Source organism: Mytilus galloprovincialis, chromosome 13, assembly GCF_965363235.1.
Source record: "Mytilus galloprovincialis chromosome 13, xbMytGall1.hap1.1, whole genome shotgun sequence".
Classification (NCBI taxonomy): domain Eukaryota; kingdom Metazoa; phylum Mollusca; class Bivalvia; order Mytilida; family Mytilidae; genus Mytilus; species Mytilus galloprovincialis.
The window spans coordinates 18,739,316-18,760,826 of NC_134850.1; the positions used below are offsets into that span (position 1 = coordinate 18,739,316).

The 21,511-nt window shown below is 31.6% G+C and overlaps 1 long non-coding RNA gene across 1 annotated transcript; it reads right to left on the reverse strand.

Annotated features, from left to right (window-relative positions):
- Window positions 1-257: 257 nt before the first annotated feature.
- Window positions 258-5,574, reverse strand: LOC143056286 (uncharacterized). The gene is made up of 5 exons (XR_012972283.1): window positions 5,472-5,574; window positions 3,821-4,451; window positions 3,249-3,371; window positions 2,171-2,237; window positions 258-1,771 (listed from the first exon to the last, which is right to left on the reverse strand). It is a non-coding gene; the product is annotated as an uncharacterized LOC143056286 (long non-coding RNA).
- Between the last annotated feature and the right edge of the window lie 15,937 nt (window positions 5,575-21,511).

Here is a 21,511-nt window from a genome sequence, read left to right on the forward strand (position 1 = left end):
CAAAAATTGATTCAACACGCAAACTTAAAAAACTGGAGAAGAATACACGGTACAGCAAATACGTTCTGCAATACGATTGTATCAGTTATGTTATAATCTAAATACCTATCACAATTTTGTTATTTAATCTAGTCAGGCTCTCTGAAATGGCTCCAATTACAATCTTCTAATTTTCCCTTTTTTGGGAAGTCTTTTCATAGTTGGACTGTATTAACAACTTATTAATTATAAAAAAGATGATTTGGTATGATTGCCAATGAGACATTTATTCACAATAGACAAAATAACACAGACATTAACAACTATAGGTCACCATACGGCCTTCAGCAATAACCAATGTTTAAGCTGCATTAACATACACCATCAATGTAATGTATTACATGTAGCAGAATTAGCAAGAAACATATTTAGACAAAATAATTCTCACTTAAAACCACTATTACCACACTATATAAATTACAATGTTGCTATAAAATTTGGGAAAAAATATAAGCCACACACATTGAATCAAATGAATATATATAATATGTGTATGTAAAGATAATTTATTGAAACAGATTTAATTGCATTAATCTTGATAATTCTCGATATCAAAAAGGCCTTCAAAAAGCAAATAGTGTAAATAAAAATAACAAGACAGTTCATCATTTCAATATTGGAATAATATTTGTGTAGATTGGTTAAAACTGGTTCAAATTTCGGTTTTATTTTAGTAAATGAATTTCCTACTTAAAAGATTGATCTAAAAATATCCAATTGAAAAAAATATACTTAGTGACAGAGAAGCTGTATGTATATTAAATGTTCATGAAATCTTAAGTTATCAAACACTATTATCTTGTATGTTGAAGTGTGACATTTATTTATTTGGACCATTGTTTTTGTTTCCATTGAATGATTTCTTTTGATTCCCTTAGAAAATATATAAGAAGTTCCATAATTCATACTTCATGAAAAATGTTGATAATTTCAGATATGATATTTAATGTGACCATTGTTTTCTGTTTTGAATTATATCTTATCTTTGCACTTTCACTGAAGCATTGAGATTGATTTGTTTTTGAAGTTTTGAAATGTTTCCCATTAGTTGATACATGTTGTACAGATTCTCCATCTTCATCTGTACAGAGAACATATAGACTACCATCTCGTAGTGTTGTCATTGACAGTGGAACGGATGGTAATGTTAATGTGTGTATATTATCATCTGCAAAACTGTACCAGTGTAGGTTGTTTGTATTTTGAAAGTAATTGCTGAAGAATATTTTGTCATTAGAAGAATGTATGCCCCATGGTCTGCAATGTGTTTTTATATTTTGTAATATCTCCCCTGTCCGATAATCAACAATCAATAAACCCCTGTTCACACCTACTACTATCTGTTTTTTTATCATTGTTATGCCAAAACAAACCCCCAATTTAGGTACTGGTATGGATTTAAGTTTTTGTTTATTGTAAATGTCAAATATTTCTATACGATTAACGGAAGTTTGAAAAACAGTTACAGCCACTGTAAAGTTGTTGACAGCTGTGATAGCGCATGGCATACCCTTGACTGGTATAGCTGCGTCTTCTGATCCATCTGTGTTACAGATTAGGAGTCTTCTCTGGTCGAACAAGCACATCACAAGTCTACCATCATCCATTATTACTACATCTGTTATCATGTCTATGTAATTTTCATTGAGAAAAGACTTTAGATCAATTTCACCATGTTGATAAAAGATATCTTGTCCAAGTTTGTAAGAATTTATTTTTCTTTCATCCATGCCTATGAAACATAAGAATAAACTTTATCATAAAGTTATCACACCAGGTTATGTTTTACTTAGATCAACTATAGAAAGTTATCAAATTTAACTGTTTTGTTTTGTTTCAGATAGTTATAATTTTTTTTCATATCAGTTAAGCACTGTGGATTCATTGTTATTTTTGGGATACTGATTTTCGTTAATTTGATATTTGAGACTACAAATTTAAAGGTTCATTGTAATGCAAACATTAGGTAAACAACGAAAATAAACATCCATAAAAATTTATATATATCCACAAAAATTGGTAGAGACGAAAAATACATGAATCCACAATATCTTATCAATACAAGAAGGATTTGGACAAAATAATATTTTAAAGTATGTTTGGCATGATAAGTTACAGTAAACAGTCTCACCTTGCTCGATCAACGTTTTCTTGCAGTACTGACACATGGCTGCATTTCTTTGGTAACTCAATAGTTCCTTCAACATAGTAAATCGTTATCAAAGGTACCACTATAATAATTTAATACGCCAGACGCTCGTTTTGTATAAATAAGACTCATCAGTGTCAGATCAAAATAGTTATAAAGCCAAACAAGTACAAAGATGAATAGCATTGAGAACCCAAAATTCCAAAAGTACCTTATACATGTTATAAGAATCATGAAATGTGTAATTCACTTGTTTGATAATCCTATGTAAAAAGTGTTTTCTTTCATGAGGAATAAAGTATTTTGTGCAGATTTCTGAAAAAATGAGAAAAAAAAGTAAGGATAGGTAGTAAGTTTCCCAAAGTTACAAATTTCAAATACAACCCCCAAGACATGACTATACATCATATAAGCTTAAGGCCTTATAAAAAGAGGTAAATCTATACCATATACATTGTAGTAAGCTTTAAAAGACCCTGAAGTAACAATATATGAAGCAATAGATAATTGAAAAAAGAAATTTTCTTTAAAAAAATAACACACAATGATCAACAAATATGACAGACAGCAAAAATGAACACCACTGAATAACAAAAAGACTGAGTTGGAACAAACATAATATGCAGAATCTGACGGTTAAACCTATTTAAAAAAAAAATCAATTCCTGTATATTTATCTCACATAATCATTTTTGACAGACAGCTTTGCATTGTTTTATGTTTGAAGTAATCTATATTTATTCTCAGGATGAACATAATGTATAAAGGACATGTTTGTACCACTGTTGGCACCGATGAAAGATATCGAACAACACTATGTTAATCCATCCATAACTAGGGTTAAGTAATTGCTAGTGAGCTATGATCCTTAAATTATATCAATGACAACATATTACAATGTTTCGATTATATTTGGGTTTCTACATAGACTATTCATTAATAAGCCAAATATTCGAATTTGTCAAAATATTTAAAAAAAAAGAAAAAAAAAGATGCAACATTCACAAAACTCAATATTCTTTAAATTTATGTTTTGAAATATTAAAAGCGATAGTCTTACCTGTATATCAGAAGTTATTCCTTGAATATGAGGCCCCATCACCTGCACACTAGAACTAATTCCTTGAATTTGAGGGCCAATCATCTGCATACCAGAACTAATTCCTTGAATTTGAGTGCCCATCTGCAAAAAGGGTGGTTAACAATCTATAAATTATTCATATTAAATCAAAATAAAGCAGATGAAATAAAATCATTTGACAATATATTAGCATGTATAAATTATGCAATGTCTGTATATTTCTCTGAGAGGGTTAAATATTAATACAACTTTTTCGTGGAATTTGACTATTCATTGCTAAAACATGCTATTTGTTCACAATAATATATATTTTTTAGCAACATTATTTATCTTATGTTAAAGTCACATACTTAAGGCCAGGTTCTTCATCCTCTTCAAAAAAATCGAAAGGATGTATTCCCTTGATATGTATGTATGTATATTTATTGTGTTAATACATGTTGGTCACAAACTGTAAAGTTTATACGACAATAAAATATTTGATTTAATTTGATTTGATTTGATAAACAAACACAATCAAAAGATTTTAACTAGGCAGAAGAATTACTTGCCTCATTCAGTTTCTTGTGAATATTCAAAAGGTCTATACTGTATCTATTACACAGTCCTTCATCAAGTGGTCTCTTTTCTATCCTGATAAGGTCATCTTGTTTATTTGGATCTAGATGTAGGACAAAATTAGTCAGGTCTGTCCACAGGCTTTTATATTCTGTCTCATCAATTGTACCATTTATGTTGTGACTGAGATAGTCATTTTTGTACCGACGTAATTTCCGAATAGCGTTTTCTTCAGAAGTTCCAAGATGGCAGCAATTCAATAGAATTAAACTTGCTAAAGTTATATCAAGATCCTCAAGCTGGACAGGGTTTGCTATGAACTTGCAATGACAGTTGTGGCCCGGTTGTCCTGGATTCTCAGTGTACAACATATCCCACTGGCAGTAAATCAGCGGAAGTTTTGAGTTGTTGCGACAATTCATATTGTCCTTACAACAGTAGGCATTCCTGTGTCGTAAATGAAACAGTATGTGTAATACTGGTAGAGTGCAAAGAAAAGCTTGAAATGAACCCAGACCTTTATTCGAGTAGTCCTTTTCTAATCTGGCCCTAAACAGTGGTTGAACAATCTCCAAGATGACTGATCCTACGATAAAGTACCTCCGACGGTCCTCTATATCCATCCTTTAAACAAAGATTTGAACTATGAAGTATTATAAATGCCTTCTGGTGCGCGCTTTTCTCACTGCGTTGAAGACCCATTGGTGGCAATCGATTGGTTTTTGCTCTTTGGTTGGGTTATTGTCTCTTTGACGCATTACTTATTTTTATTCTCAATATTATTTTAATGATATTATTTCAACTAATAGAGAATGCAGGTGAATTTTATTCTTGTGCAATGTGTTGCCTTTTACTTCAGTTAGAAAATATTCTATGTACATTAACTATGGATATTTTGTATACCTCCTACAAGGTATTATTATTGTCCAGTGTTAAAAAAAATATTGTATGTCATAAACCTAAGAGACCAACACACAAGGCAGCGGTAGGATCATTACTAGCAATGTATACAACAAAATTGAGAATGGAAATGGGAGTGTGTTATAGAGACAACCACCCAACCAATAGACAGAAAATAGACGAAAATCACCAATGGTTATTCAAAACATCGAGAAAATCCCGCACCCGAGAAGATCTTCATCTTGTCCCTAAACAAATATGTAGTAGTTCAGTGAAAATGGACTATAAAACATAAATGAACTAATAATATAAAAAATACATACAAGTAAAACAAAGGTCGGAGAAACCTGACTTTGGACCACAGGGAGTTGTTACACTTTGCCGGGTTAACTATTCATACGAACCAAAACAAAAAAGAAAGTGATTTTTTTTCGGGGTTCGTATGGATAGTAAACCCGGCAAACTGTAACAAGCCCCAGTGTTTGGACAGGCAAAAAACATTCGACGGGGTTAAACATGGCTTGGTGGATGTCAAACTCCCCTTATATCTCTAACCAATGTAGAATAACCAAAAATACATTTTCTCAAAAGGAATACCCTTAATACCTTATAGAATCTACACAAACATAAAGTGAAAGTAAAATAGTTGCAGATATATAACTTGTTGTTTGTTCAATGATAATTTCATTTTGTATCTATACTTTATTACAACTTATTAAATAATGATGTATTAATGCAACATACCTTTAAGATTGAAATTGCTAATTTCGTTCTTTACTTAACCTAACCTAATTCTATGGAAGCCATTAATTGGAAATATCCTTTACTTTATATAGAAACACATTTCACCTTAGCCATTAATTGGAAATTCCCTTTTCTATTTATAGCTTTTATTTGAGTGCCTGTAGATGTCACTATTATTCTACCTCGGTTTTGTCAGATAGCCTTATACTCTAAATATCTTGTTAATAGTTATCCTACAAGTACAATGAAGTACGCGGTGTGTCAGTGTCAGATCACCCCGATGGCAAATAATTCCCCTATAGTCATCATTTGAGTCATGAATCTCGATTTAAGATAAAAATTCTTATGCCATCTCTCCCCCCCCCCCCCCCCAGAAATTAAGGACGCAGTTGATTAAACTTTTGGAGAACAAAATAATAAAAAACCGGAGTAACTAGCTGGGACAAAAATCCAAAGGAAGGTGTACTAATGCCTGCAATAACAGACTTAATTACAATGGAAGAGGAGAATATTTGCAATGGTTGAAATAGATTGGGGCATGTAATGCACATTGGGGAAAATCTTCATTCCTTAGACATTTGTTAGAGTGTGTCTAGGAAAGTTGCAATGGATATACATAAGAATTTGTGATCTGAAAACTTAAAAATGATAAACAAATGAGATAAAAGATCCGTTTTGTAATCATTTCAGTCCCTTATCAGAGCGATTTATATTTTCTTCTAATATTTGCATGATTTGTTTTCAATGTATTTAAGACATAAAGTAGGATATACATACAGCAGTCAGGCTTTTACAATTACTTAGTTGTTGTGTTAAATGCAGAACTATTATGTCCTTTTGCCGAAGTTTCCGCGATTTAGAGCTATAGATAATGATCAGTTTTGGCAGTATGATTTTTTGGCGAATGATTTTGTTTTGAATTTCAAGAACATGAAAAAATAAAACATTATTATGGCAATTTTAAAGATTTTATGTTCTTTTCATTGATAATATGAATGAATTGAAATAACCAAAAAAAAAAACATTAGAAAAAGATCAGTTACCAAATACGAATGACAGCATTATTACGAAAAAGAATATGAGTCAAAAATACAAAGAATCGTATTTATGGTTTAGAATTGATTCGAATACCTATGAATTATTTCTATTGTAATGTCACAAAGACAGATATTTTTTGGATCGGAGCACACTAGGTCAAGGCAATTGTATTCTCTATTCTTATAAGTGAATATACATTGTACTATAAAATAAACTCATCATAAAAATTGACGTAAAACATGCAAAGTAAATAGAAATAATGTTGAAACGATTTAAAATCAAACGGACGAAGTTAAAAGATTATGAATATGTAATTATTGTTTGTGTTTGTGAAAAAGCAGAAGATATTTGTTATCATGTTTAATGTTTAATGTGTATCGTTATTATTAGGTACATGTGTGTATGAAGACCATACATACTATTTCATGACCTTTGATTATATACTTTATTACTAAACAATTTTTTTGAATCTGACTGTAAAGTAATCAAATTTGTATCATCATTTGTTCATGTTTAGACAGTTTTTACTTTAATACATTTCCGATGTCCAAATGGCTGTTTGCTTACATTCATATCAAGTCAGGAATATGACAGTTGTTATCCATTCGTTTGATGTGTTTGAGCTTTCGATTTTGCCATTTGTTAAGGTACTTTCCGTTTTGAATTTTCCACGGATTTATTTTTTGTGATTTTACTTTTTACATCACAGAAAGAGTCGTTTGTTCGGTGACTCCACCTACGCTGATACACATTCATAAAAAGTCAACGAAGTTGGAATATGATTAGAACAGCACAAATAAATCATGACTTTGCCAATCAGCTGACATATAATACGTTCATATTTAATCACCGGTATGAACGCAATCAATTGAGTATAAAGTCATATAAGAATTGTCAGTTATCTCTTTGTCTTGAAAGTCTGTTTGTGTAACCTTATTATGTTAATCAAAACTTATCTTGTCATTGGAGGAAACAAATTACCGGATATAAGGGTAGGGATATTTGTGTAACCTTATTATGTTAATAAAAACTTATCTTGTCATTGGAGGAAACAAATTACCGGATATAAGGGTAGGGATATTTGTGTAACCTTATTATGTTAATAAAAACTTATCTTGTCATTGGAGGAAACAAATTACCGGATATAAGGGTAGGGATATTTGTGTAACCTTATTATGTTAATAAAAACTTATCTTGTCATTGGAGGAAACAAATTACCGGATATAAGGGTAGGGATATTTGTGTAACCTTATTATGTTAATAAAAACTTATCTTGTCATTGGAGGAAACAAATTACCGGATATAAGGGTAGGGATATTTGTGTAACCTTATTATGTTAATAAAAACTTATCTTGTCATTGGAGGAAACAAATTACCGGATATAATGGTAGAGATATTTGTGTAACCTTATTTGTTAATAAAAACTTCTCTTGTCATTGGAGGAAACAAATTACCGGATGTAAGGGTAGGGATATTTGCGTAACCTTATTATGTTAATAAAAACTTATCTTGTCATTGGAGACCTCCACAAGATGACATCACTTAATGCTACAGGAAATGGTAATCAAGAACTTACGAAGTGTCCCAAAACTTTACTGAACATTTAAAATGTTGTTGTTAATTGCAAATAATGCATAACTGACTCCAATGCAAATACACAAAGGAGTAGGTTCAGTAAGACCCCTTTTTGGCCCCAAAATATAGCAGTTTTACAAAATTGTTAAAATGTAAACCTTTAGTTATTTATTGGACAGTAGAATGCTTCTGCTACATAAATATGGGCTGTTTTTGACATTACAATGCACATATATCCGGTACTAGCACCATTAAGTCATGCTAAATTACTGAAATCCTCATTATTCTAGAATTTTAGTTAAATTTGAGACGGTTTTCGTGTAAAACGAAAGTGGCCGCCGCATTCGTGTTCATCCTTAATATTGAAATGTAAGTTGTATTTTATGATAATACATAACATATATAAAGGTTGAGGATGAACACGGATGCGGCCACTTTCATTTTTACCAAAAACCATCTGAAAAGTGACATTTTTCGGCATATTAGGTAGATTTTTCATATTTGAGCTTGAATCGGATCGTTTTTAATGACTAAATCTGTTAAAATCTTTCACATAAATTAATTCATTCAAATAAAATAGACACTTAAGTGTTTAAAAAGTGGTCAAAATCTTTCGTCAGATGAACCTGAAATTTGAGGCCAAAATCGGTCCTTACCGGACCTACTCCTTTAGAGGGAAAGTGAAATAGTTTCAGATTGTTAACTTATTGTTTGTTTCCAATGTTGTTTCAGTTTTTAATATTACTGTATAGTAACTTACCTTTAATCTTTTGTAGCTAAGTATTTATTTTACTTTTACTTAAGTATACATTTAAACGAAGCCATTAATTGAAATTACCTCATGCTATTTAAAGTAACATCATATGATATTGTTGTTCAGATAAATTTATTATCATGTTTATTGAACTGCACTTTAGTCATCATTTCTGTGTTGACATGAATTATCATTGATATTGTCATTTATATAAATTTACAGTTTAAAACCTTAAAATAATGGAGACTTCACACTTTATTTTATCTTTAGATTTATTTTTTTTATTCAAGCATAACAGATTAGTCTTTTGTAGGCAAAACGCGCATCCGTCATTAAAACCTTGGATTTGATAACACATATTTTAAGATTAGTACATTTTTTTTAATAACCTATTAATTGTTAGTTGCTTGACATCTAGTGGCAAATAGTATGAGCATACCAGTGGGAGCACAATATTCATTCCCCTAAATCTTAAAATGCATCACTGGACGCATGGTAACTTAATCGTATACTATGGTTCATAAACTGTATTGTTTATACTAGGGTTCTGTAACATACTAGACACTTTGTGAGGCACTGTTGATATTTATCTTTAGTTTACTGAATGTCAGTTAAGAATTTGGATGCTAGGTAATTCACTTTTCAGGCAACTCAATACCTATAAAGGACAATTGTTTTTTTTAATCATCAAGGCTAAGTAAATCATCCAGGTCATGCATCTGAGTCTTCGTTAATCAGATAACGAGGTTGTAACATTTGTATATTTTAATTGCAACAGTGACATATACTCAACTTAGTTACAGATAAAATTATCACAAACAACTATTTTGCTTGCAAAAAAATATATATTTACCGAACAAGATTGCAAGAAGCATTTTCAAATTTATTGTGAAGGAATGTGGATTTAAACTTTGTTAAGTTCTTTCCTCCCATCAAATAATTACAAAAGCTAATATTTTATTGCGGAGTTTATTTAATGGGACCATTTAATTGCTTCTGAGATAAATCCATCAACGATTGATTAATTAACCCGAGAAAAAAATTCTAAAAGAAAAAAAATACATGTTTCGTTTCAATTTCACAAAAACTACACGATAGTCTTGAAGTATAGATTCTGAGTACTGACGTGGTTTGTTGTCTTAATAATGTTTTATAGTAATCTTTTATTTCTCTATATAAATATTATTGTTACTGTTTAATCTTTTTTTGAAATCCATTTGACGTGACATTATACTTATTCATTCCGTCATTGTGTTATTCTTGTCTTTCATTTTTGCTAACGTGCTTTGTCTATATGCCTTTTTGTGTTTCTCTGCTCTGTACGTATACATTCCATAATTCAGTTATTGTGCTATTGAATAATTTTGAATTCTTTTCTTACATTTGTGCTAATGTGATTTGTCTGTATGTGTGTGCTTTTGTGTGCTTCTTTGTTGCTTCTTTGTTTGATTTTATACCACACAATGATGACTGCTGTAATCCTATTTTTGACAATTTTATTATGTCTGTTTGATTTGTTCGCACATCGCTGGAATTTGATGCGCCTGTCATACAAGTGAGAGGATTATCTAGCTATAAAACCAGGTTTAATCCACCATTTTCTACATAGAAAAATGCCTGTACCAAGTCAGGAATATGACAGTTGTAGTTTATTCGTTTGATGTGTTTGAGCTTATGATTTTGCCATTTGTTTAGGGACTTTACTTTTGAATTTTCCTCGGAGTTCAGTATTGTTGTGATTTTACTTTTTACATTATAAAAAATGCATTTGATTTCGTATTTATTCAATATCAATAATATATTTTCCATCTGTTGAAAGAAACAGGGGTTCAAAAAATGTATCCAAGGCTCCGCGTTGGAGGTTTATAATGGTTTACTTTTACAAAATGTGACGTGGATCGAGAGTTGTGTCTTTGTCACTCATACTACATCTTCTTATATCTTATTAATAAAAGTTTATTTTTCACAAAATGTTCAACATTGTTCTAATGTCTTTATTTTTTTGTTTGACAAATAAAACTGGAAAATTGTGATGTTTAAAATAAGGCATTCCTAAAGGTGTAATACCACCAAATCATGGTACGCGACATCCGATTGCCTACGAAAATAGGTCGAAAAAAATATTCCGTTGAATTTGACAGCTGTAGGTTATTAATCAAACTTTTATTGCAGTAAAACAATTCTAGGTCAAAACATATATCTTAGGTATTTCAAAGCACCATTATTTTTTTATTTGGGGTTTCTATAGCATATTTTGAAAACTTAAGGTTACATGGTAACTAAAGATTGTACACAGGTTGAATAAGGGGAATATTTGATTCGTTAACTTCCAATGATGGCTATTTTCTTATATGCAGTGAAATGTTATGTGATTTTTTTCTATAGTACTGGACAGGATAAAACTTTGACTTATGCTTTATGTGTAAAAAATATAAATTCTTCAAAATTGTTTGAAAAGTGCATATTTAAAAAAGAGTAATAGAGGAAAATCAATGGTGGTATAACACCTAAAAGTGTTCTATAACTAAATAATTACAAAACAAATTTCAATAGGACCAATCCTGTAATTTTTGTCTAAAATCAACTTTCTATACTTTAATCAGTGTTAATTTTGAACTGATTCAAAAACCTATTATTGATATTGAATAAATACATGCATCTTTTTTTTTTTATTGGTATTTTGTAATTTTATTGACTAATTATTAAAAAAATTAACTGAGGTGAATTAATTGAAGAGTGATATATATTTTTTTAATAGAAGACATTTAAGGCCAATGTGAATAAACTACACTGAGAACAATAGCTGCTATATTTATTGAATGACAAAACTGACAAAAGTTAAAATAGATCTAACAGTTGGAAAAGAATCTGTTGAGAATTTTTATTTGGTTCACAATAAGACAGTAAATGTCCATCTGCATATTGGTCTATCAACAAACTTAATGGTTGAAATGTAAAACGAAGAGGAGCGAAAGATACCAGAGGGACATTCAAACTCATAGATCGAAAATAAACTGACAACGCCATCGATAAAAAAGAAAATGACAGACAAACAATAGCGCAGAAGACACAACATAGAAAACTAAAGGCTTAGCAACACGAATCCCACCCAAAATTTGGGGTGATATCAGGTGCTTCGGAAGGGTAAGCAGATCTTGTTCCCCATGTGACACCCGTCGTGTTGCTCACTTTATTTCAAACCCGGTAAGAAGGCCCCGTTCATCTTAGAGAACATTTGCATTTTTTATCAAATTACCACACTTCCAGTATTTATTTCTAGCATATTTACCTTTTTCAATACGTAAGGTTTTATATGTCATAAATATATCTGCAAACATTTTTCAAAAGACCATTTGGTCGAGTAAAAAAAAGATTTAGGTACTGTTCTTTGAATTTATACTAAGTAACGAGGGGTACATTTTTTTTTAATCTTTCAATCAATAAGTCAGTGAGTCTGCCAATCATTTTTTCCAGCTGCATACTCATATAAACTTTTATTCATTTTAATACTTTATTGAAATCTGTACATTTGTTAGTTGAAAAACATCCAGGCTTTAATTTGTTCATATTAGTAAAAAATTGGAAACAACATGTTTAATAATTTCTTTCGTTCGAAGCGCTTTTCGGATTTACCTTCATCAGGAACGCTCAAAGCCAAACTTTTGAAATCGGAAGATGTATAAGTAACGAAACCGTTGAAGAGCTATATGTCAAAAATACATGAAATTAAATAGCCAAATTCTCATCTAAAGCCAACTTTGTCTGAGGGAGTTGAAACCTTAGTTTCTCAATAATTTTAAAATTTATAAACCGACAATTTTAGTAAAGTTTGTTAAATCATGTCATTTGTGTACCAAAGTACCGACTACTAAGCTGATGATACTCTCGGAGACTTATAGTCCACCAGCAGAGGTATAGATCCAGTGCTGTAAAAAATTGAAAACAACACGTTTGATAATTATTATGTGTAAGTATACAGTCTTTAGTAATAAACATACAAAAATTACATTCTTAAAAATCTTTCCGTTACATATCAGATTAGAAATACCAATTTTATACGTGTAGAATAATGAAACATAATTGCTTAGTTTACCAAACATACAGATTTTCAAAAATATAGAGATTGGGTTATTTTAGCGGTAAAATAAAAAGATGTATATCTTGAATTTGTCTAAGGAACTGTTTCGTTTAGTTTTGGTATTTGCACAGATTTATTTTAGAATATTCCCTCATAGAAGAATCAATATATGATATTTCTATTGCTATAATATAATGTACACATACACAACATATCCATTACAATCACATCAACTCAGTCACGTCTCAGTCCTTACAGCTGAAAGGACGTGCTGGATCACCTCCTGATTACCCGTTGGCTACAATATGTTACGCTGCTCAGATGGTTAATGGACAAACTAGTAGGCTTGAGACGTCCCTTACAGTAGACCCGCGTCAGCGACACTCTGAAACCCATTGTGGATGGGTGAGTGTCATATGCTGCCCAGACGCCCGAGATCTATGTGAATCAGTGTATCGTAGTTTTGCAATTGTAAAAGAGGGACGAAAGATACCAAAGGGACAGTCAAACTCATAAATCTAAAACAAACTGACAACGCCATGGCTACAAATGAAAAAGACAAACAGAAAAACAATAGTACACATGACACAACATAGAAAACCAAAGAATAAACAACACGAACCCCACCAAAAACTAGGGATGATCTCAGGTGCTCCGGAAGGGTAAGCAGATCCTGCTCCACATGTGGCACCCGTCGTGTTGCTTATGTGATTACAAATCTGTACAGTTGCAGTCATCTACTACAGAGTCAATGATTCATCTACCAACAACACATCGTCGTGGTTAGCGGGCTGCCCAGCTGATCAACCTGGCCCTGAAAACAGCCGTTGTGGAGTATCTACTGTAAAGAAACATCAAAAATAGTAAGCAAACCAAAATCAACTCAGCAAAACCCAGATGACGACTCACCAAAATGGCGCATTCAACCTGTTCCTGACCCACTGCAGAAAATATTTAAATGTACACCAAACGCATTCGGGCACCAAGCCGACCGTGCGAGGGCTGTATAGTCGGTCAAGGTCGTTAAAAAACTTGTTGTTGTACATACACATTTGTAAAAATAATTGAACAATCATTGAAAAGTATACCAAAAGAACTACTTGGATTGTCAATATTATTAAAAAAAAACAAGTTGTACCTTAACTATATCCGCTGTTTTGCTCGATATTGTAATCAATATAAAAGTTATATTGTGGGTTCACAAATAAATACAAAAATAAACTACTGATAGTTTAATCGTGAATATAAAGAACACATGTGTCATAACATAAAAACAGCGAGATAACTAATTCAACCAGCACATATTAAATTGCGTATATACAGAATATGCATAATGAATAACATGCAAATCACAACTAACTAAACATTCTAAAATGAACAGCTAATATGTTAAAGGTAAACTAAAAAAATTAAGAACAATTGAAATTTAATTCAGGATGAATGAGGCAAGCATTAGAAATGTTCTGCCTTCACATTGTATTAGATATGTTAAAATCGAATAATTCATCTTAATGTAGCTATTGCTGTAGTCAGGCCTTCTGTGATGGCTCTCCCCTTACAATAAGTTTACAATTAAGGGGACTTAACTCTGTATTTTTCTAACCACAAATTATCTTGGGAGATCTCAAATTACTAGACATGAAAAAATGAAAGACCTACAAATGTATATATGTTTGTAAAGATAATGCATTGAAATATTTTATTTTTCATGATCTACAATGACAAAAACTACTATAAAAAAGCCATTAATATAATCAAAAATAACAGAGAAACAAGACAAAACTGGCTTGTCATTGCAGATATATCTACAATAAAAAAGATGAAAACAAAAGAAAACAGATGCTCCGCAGGGCGCAGCTTTATACGACCGCATAGGTCGAACCCTGAACAGTTGGGAGGTATGGACACAACATTTAAGCTTGATACAGCTCTGAATGTTTCTGACACAGAATGAATGTGGTCTAATTAACTTTAAAAAAAATCTTTTGCTTTTGAGCAATACACTAAGCTGTTGAATATAAATCACCTTAAAAAAAATATTTGAATAAATGTTTTTTTAATTTCTGAAATCTGAAATGAGAAAAATTTTACCCCCACCCTCCCCATTATTTTTGCACCTCCCCCAATCCCTTATTCCAAAAATAATCTCAATTCAAATTTCTTATTAAGTAGGCAGCAATAACTACTCATTTAAATACATCATAAAGTATTAAAATATAAAAGAACTTACAGTCATGGTTAAAATAAATATTAAGTAACAGTAACTTCTAAAAATATATTTACAGCTACACATCTCAAGACAATTATCACTTCCTTTAACATAATTTTCAAGCAGTGTAAGGGAGGTAATCAAGTAATCAAACATATATATATACAGTGTTTATATATCTCAACTTGTACGATTCGCTCGTGTATGAAACAATGTTTTAGATTTTAACGAGAGAAATTTATGTATTACTGAAAAATTATTACACCAGGGTTTTCGATATCACAAACTAGTCAAAACATTTACTAAATTTTATCATCGGTATAAGGACATCATTCGTAAATATAGCTCAACATGCAGACTTCTTATACGTTCAGGTATTTCACATCCAATTTTTTATGGAAATATTCTTTATAAAGCACAAAGGTGTCTTCACCTCAAAAACTAACAAAACCTTTGAATAGACTTATTAAGAAGGGATATAGTTACGATACTGTTGTCAGGTCATTAAAGATTGCACATTTTGGCGTTAATATTGATTCACTTATAGGGTCTTTGCATCGGATTTAAACACATTTATTCTAAAACCAGTTGTTGGCATGACACGGGTTATGTTCTTCTCATATATGTTATGATGGTATGATACTAAACCCCTAACGGGAAGGATTGTGCCTCATGTTCATATGATGAAATCATAATCTTTCAGTCAGTGTAATTGAAGTTTGGAGCTGGCATGTCAGTTAACTGCTAGTAGTCTGATGTTATTTATGTATTATTGTCATTTTGTTTATTTTCTTTGGTTACATCTTATGACATCAGACTCTGACTTCTCTTAAACTGAATTTTAATGTGCGTATTGTTATGCGTTTACTTTTCTACATTGGCTAGAGGTATAGGGGGAGGGTTGAGATCTCATTAACATGTTTAACCCCGCCGCATGTTTGCGCCTGTCCCAAGTCAGGAGCCTCTGGCCTTTGTTAGTCTTGTATATTATTTTAAATTTACTTTATTGTGTACAATTTGGAAATTAGTATGGCGTTCATTATCACTGAACTAGTATATATTTGTTTTGGGGCCAGCTGAAGGACGCCTCCGGGTGCGGGAATTTCTCGCTACATTGAAGACCTGTTGGTGACCTTCTGCTGTTGTTTTCTTCTATGGTCGGGTTATTGTCTCTTTGGAACATACCCCATTTCCATTCTCAATTTTATATAACATTACTCTTTAAATTGAAATTTTAAATGGCATTGGATTACCTTCCTGACACTGCTTTTAAATTGTCTAAATTGTCCTTTAACCAGAAAAGCTCTTGTCTCCCCTTTTTTGCCCCTTATTGCTTTATGATTTGATCCATTACCCCCTATAACCATCCCTTTGTAGTATGAAAACGTGTGGTATAATTTCAGAGAGATCCATACACTTAAACACAAGTTATTGTCTGTAAACTAGAAACATGTTTCTTTTTAACCCTTTGTTAACCCCTTATTCCTAAATGTTGAAGGATATCAACCCCAAACTGACATCAAGCTTTCCCTTCATTATATGGAACCTTGTGGTACAATGTCAGAGAGATTCATACATTTAACATAAGTTATTGTCCCGAAACTTCAAAAATGCTTGTTGTTAGCCCCTTTTTTACCCTTAATTCCTAGACTGTTTGCCCCATAACCCTTAAAATAAATCCCAACCTTCTACGTAATGGTATAAACATTGTGGTACAATTTCAGAGAAATTGAAATACTTATACACAACTCATTGTCCTGAAACTAGATAAATATATGTTTTGGGCACCTTTGGGTCCCTAATTCCTAAAACGATGGGACCATAACCTCCAAAATCAATCCCAACCTTTCTTTTGTGGTAATGAACATTGTGTTGAAATTTTATTGATTTTATTTACTTCTACTAAAGTTATTATCCGGAAACCATCCGTCTTCGGACGACGACGTGATACCAATTACCAGTATAAAAAGGGAAACACTGAAAATACTCTTGTAGCTACAAATTTAAATAAACAATAACCCTTAAATGTTGCTGATAAATGGGACAGTTCACATTTAGAAACTGTCTAAGGCTAATGGTAGTATAGAATTAACATTTTTGTCAAACGTTTAGGGAACTTTGTAAAATTATACCAGAAGCCTTTGCATCTACTAGTATTTAAGATCAATAATGCTGAAATCGTTAAAAAATTAGTTAGTCATTTCAATACTGGTATTATATTTGTCTAGGTTTGAATGTATTGATAATAACTGGCTCAAATTACAATTTCTCTTTTAATAAGTGAGATTACCTACTTAGAAGTCTGGCCTTAATTTCCACTGAAAAATTATAATTAGTGCGATACAGAAGCTATATGAAAAACAAAATGTTAATGAAATTTTCACTGACAACACATACTATATTGTGTTTTAAAATGTGACATTTATTTATTTGAATCAGTATTTCTGTAACCATGAAATGATTCTTTTTTGAGTCTCTAAGAAAAATATATCATTTCCATATCTCATACTTCATGAAGAATTTTGACAATTCCAGTAAAGATATTTAGTGTGACCATTTGTTTCTGTTTTGAATTATATCGTATCACGTCACAATCACTGAAGGCTTGAGATTGATTTGTTTTTAAAGTTTTGAAATGTTTCCCATCAGATGATACATGTTGTACAGATCTATCTGCACAGAGAACATAGAGACTACCATCTTGTAGTGTGGTCATTAATCGTGGTATGGATGGTAAAGTTAACGTGTGTGTATTGTCATTGGTTAAACTATACCAGTGAAGTTTGTTTTCATGGTGGATTAAATTGCAGTAGCCTATTCTGTCAGCAGAAGAATTTATTTCCCTTGGTTTGTAGTTTACTTGATTATTCTGTACTATTTCCCCTTTCTGATAATCAACAATCACTAGTCCACTGTCCGTGCTTACTGCTAATTTGTCTGTTACAAAATTTTAAAAATTATTATAAATTAAGGAATGTATCTCCCTCATGCAAAGCTCTGATTCCTTTCAGGGATTTGGCTATACTTTTAGAACATTTTGGATTATAGCTCTTCATCTTTTAAATAAGCTTTGGATTTCAACTATTTTGGCCACGAGCATCACTGAAGAGACATGTTTTGTCGAAATGCGCATCTGGTGCATGAAATTTGTTATTGTTAATTTTATTGTCATTTAACATTGTAATGATAACAAAAAGCTTTCTTCCAGGTACTGTTATGGATTTAAGTCTATGTTTATGGTTAATGTCATAAATCGTTATACATTGATTGATGAAACTTTGATAAGCAAGCACCGCCACTCTATCTACAAACAATAAAAAAGATGAAAACAAAAGAAAACAGCTACTCTAGAGTTGTTGACAGCTGTGATAGGGTATGGGATACCCTTGACTGGTATGGTTACTTTCTGTGTTCCATCTGTGTTACAGATATTATCTAACCTATTTATCCAAAGTGGGAGTGCTGCGATATAAATTCATATCAGCGGAAATACCTGTAAAGAACAAAAAAATGGTTTCTTTCCCCTTTACTTATATTCCCTATAAAACATGTTCGTTATTAGAATAAAGTACAAAGAACTTCTGAAGGATTTGCCTTCAACTGCAATTATATTGTATGCTGGCGAAACAAAACTATCCATAGCCGCTGCATGTTTATGCACCTGTCCTGATTGATTCAGGGGCCTGTCCTTCAGCAGTTATCGTTTGTTGATGTTGTTCATTGGTATTTTCCCGTTTGAAAATATAAATTAGATCGTTGGTTTTCCTGTTCGAATTGTGTATGCTAATAATTTTGGGGTCCTTCATAAAAGGCACAGGCACTTGTTTCTATCCATAGGACGGTCGACTATCCATATAAATATTTATATGGATAGTCGACCTTCCTATGGATAGAAACAAGTGCTTGTAGTAAAAGGCCGTACTTTGACCTGTGTTTGTTATTATTAGGTTGAGAACAACCCTCCCTCAGACAGGAGGTCATTTTACTGATGTAGAAAAGAAAATAGAAATACCAAGGATTTGTATAGAACTTAGAATTTTGTACTCAAAAAGAGGAGTGTTACATCATATTTTGAACAACTTTTTTCTAAAAGAGGGGTCCACTTATTTTGAATAATATTAAACTGTTAAAGTCAATGTGTTAATTTAACATGGTTAAAGTCCAGGAATATTATAAAATTCTTGGACATGTTTTGACCATTTAATACCAGATAGATATATAGTTCTTTGAGAAAATATGAGCCCTTTTGTACAAACAAATATATTATAACTTATATTGATCCCTCATAAAACATGTAAAATGGATATTTATAACATTAAGGGGTTTCCCCCAAACTGATTATAGACTTGAATGGAGAATTGTCTCATTAGACAGATTTAATTATTTCTTGGTGAACAGGGAAAAAATACTTCAGAAATTAAAGAAATGTCAAAGTACAAGTGATATTGATCAAGTTTTAATATTGTCCAAACCTACTATTTTATGTTTACAAAAAAAAAAATTATAATCGCTTGCCTTTACTTTTCAAGCTTCGCCTAAAAAATTTGCAAATTAAATATTTTTCTATTAAAATTTTCAAATCGCTCGCTCGCCCCAAATTTTGGAGTCCAAAAATCCGTAGAACAAGAAATTAAATTGGTGTGGCCTAAGTATGATATTTAAGGCTAATATATATATGCAAAATACAACAATATGCAAGTTTTTATATAAAAGAGTTAGCATAGCTTATAGGATCTGATAGCCAATGAAATAAAAGGAACACGTACATGTACCACACATAAATTATTTGAAACTTTAATGAATTGATTCCAATTCCTCTCTAGGTTATTGCAAAACATTTCATACCCTATCCATTCTATTCAGTAAATAGTTTTTACATTTAACTTGATACATCATTCCAACGACTTCATAATAGAAGATACATGATATAGAGACCAAGGTTAATATAAAGGATCTACATAATGAAGCATAGCATGAAAGACGAATCATAGTGATTTATACAGACATGATAAATTTAAACAATAAACAAAATAAACACTAACCGCTACTAAATGGACAGTAACTTTCATGAATTAATTCCAGCTTATCCAGGTTATGGCAAAACATTTCAACCTTCAACCGTTCTGGTCACTGGAGAGTTTTTACTATTGAAATGATATGTGAACATTCCAATCTTTTGGCAGTCATGAATAATTTAATTTTGAAAAAAAGAATTTTTATCTTTTTCTATTAAAATTTGAAAGACAGAAAAAAAAATTGCATTTAATTGAAGTTAGAAAAAAAAATCGCATTTAATAAAAAAAAAATCTGAATTCTTGATTTTTTTTTTTTTTTTTTTGCATTTAAAATTTTTAAATTATTTACAAAATTTTCTTCTTTAGTCCATCTAAGGGGGTTCCTCATGCATGCATGGCTACGGGTTAGTTGAACAGTAATAATTTATTTTATTACATCCAACTAAGGGTTAGCCATACTTGGATTTAAATCATCATCAAGATGCCTCTGCTGGTTGACTATTAGTCCCCGAGGGTATCACCAGCCCAGTAGCCAGTACTTCGGTACTGGCATGAAAATACGGATTTTTTGTGTTATTAAAATTTGCTGTTACAAAATATTTTTAATTTAAGCAATGTATCTCCCTCATGCAAAGCTCTGATTCCTTTCACGGATTTGGCTATACTTTTTGGACCTTTTGGATTATAGCTCTTCATCTTTTATAAAAGCTTTGGATTGCAAATATTTTGGCCACGAGCATCACTGAAGAGACATGTATTGTCGAAATGCGCATCTAGTGAAAGAAAATTGGTACCGTTAATTTTATTACAGACTTAACCTTATATTTCCCTGACAATTTGAAGATCATCATATTTGTATATAAAGGTTCCAAAAATTCATCATTGTTTTTTAATTATCTTATATAAAAAGGCTTAGAACAACATACACAAAATCATTTCATATTCCGAGGAATATATAATTATTCCAGATTCAATAAATTCCTTGTTTGTCGTGTTAGTCCGTGGCACGCATGGACTAAGTTAACGTTAGTTGCCTCTGTCCATGCATGCATGGACTAAGTCTGTTGTGTTAGTGTTAGTTGCCTTTGTCCATGCATGCATGGACTTAGTCTGTTGTGTTAGTCCATGCAAGCCACTTGATGTTGATTTCCTGTTTTATTTAATACCTTGTGAAATAAACACTATGCATACACTATGTTGGTCATCTGATGCTGTGCATGCATCGGGTTAGTCAAATTCAGTGATTCCGAAAGTTCAGACATTAAAAATGCTTTTTAAAAATGCAGTAGTTTGCTCTATATTACTCAACCAAATGACCAGCAATCATGGCAGTGTAATACAAATTTTATAAACATCACATGTAGATGTCCA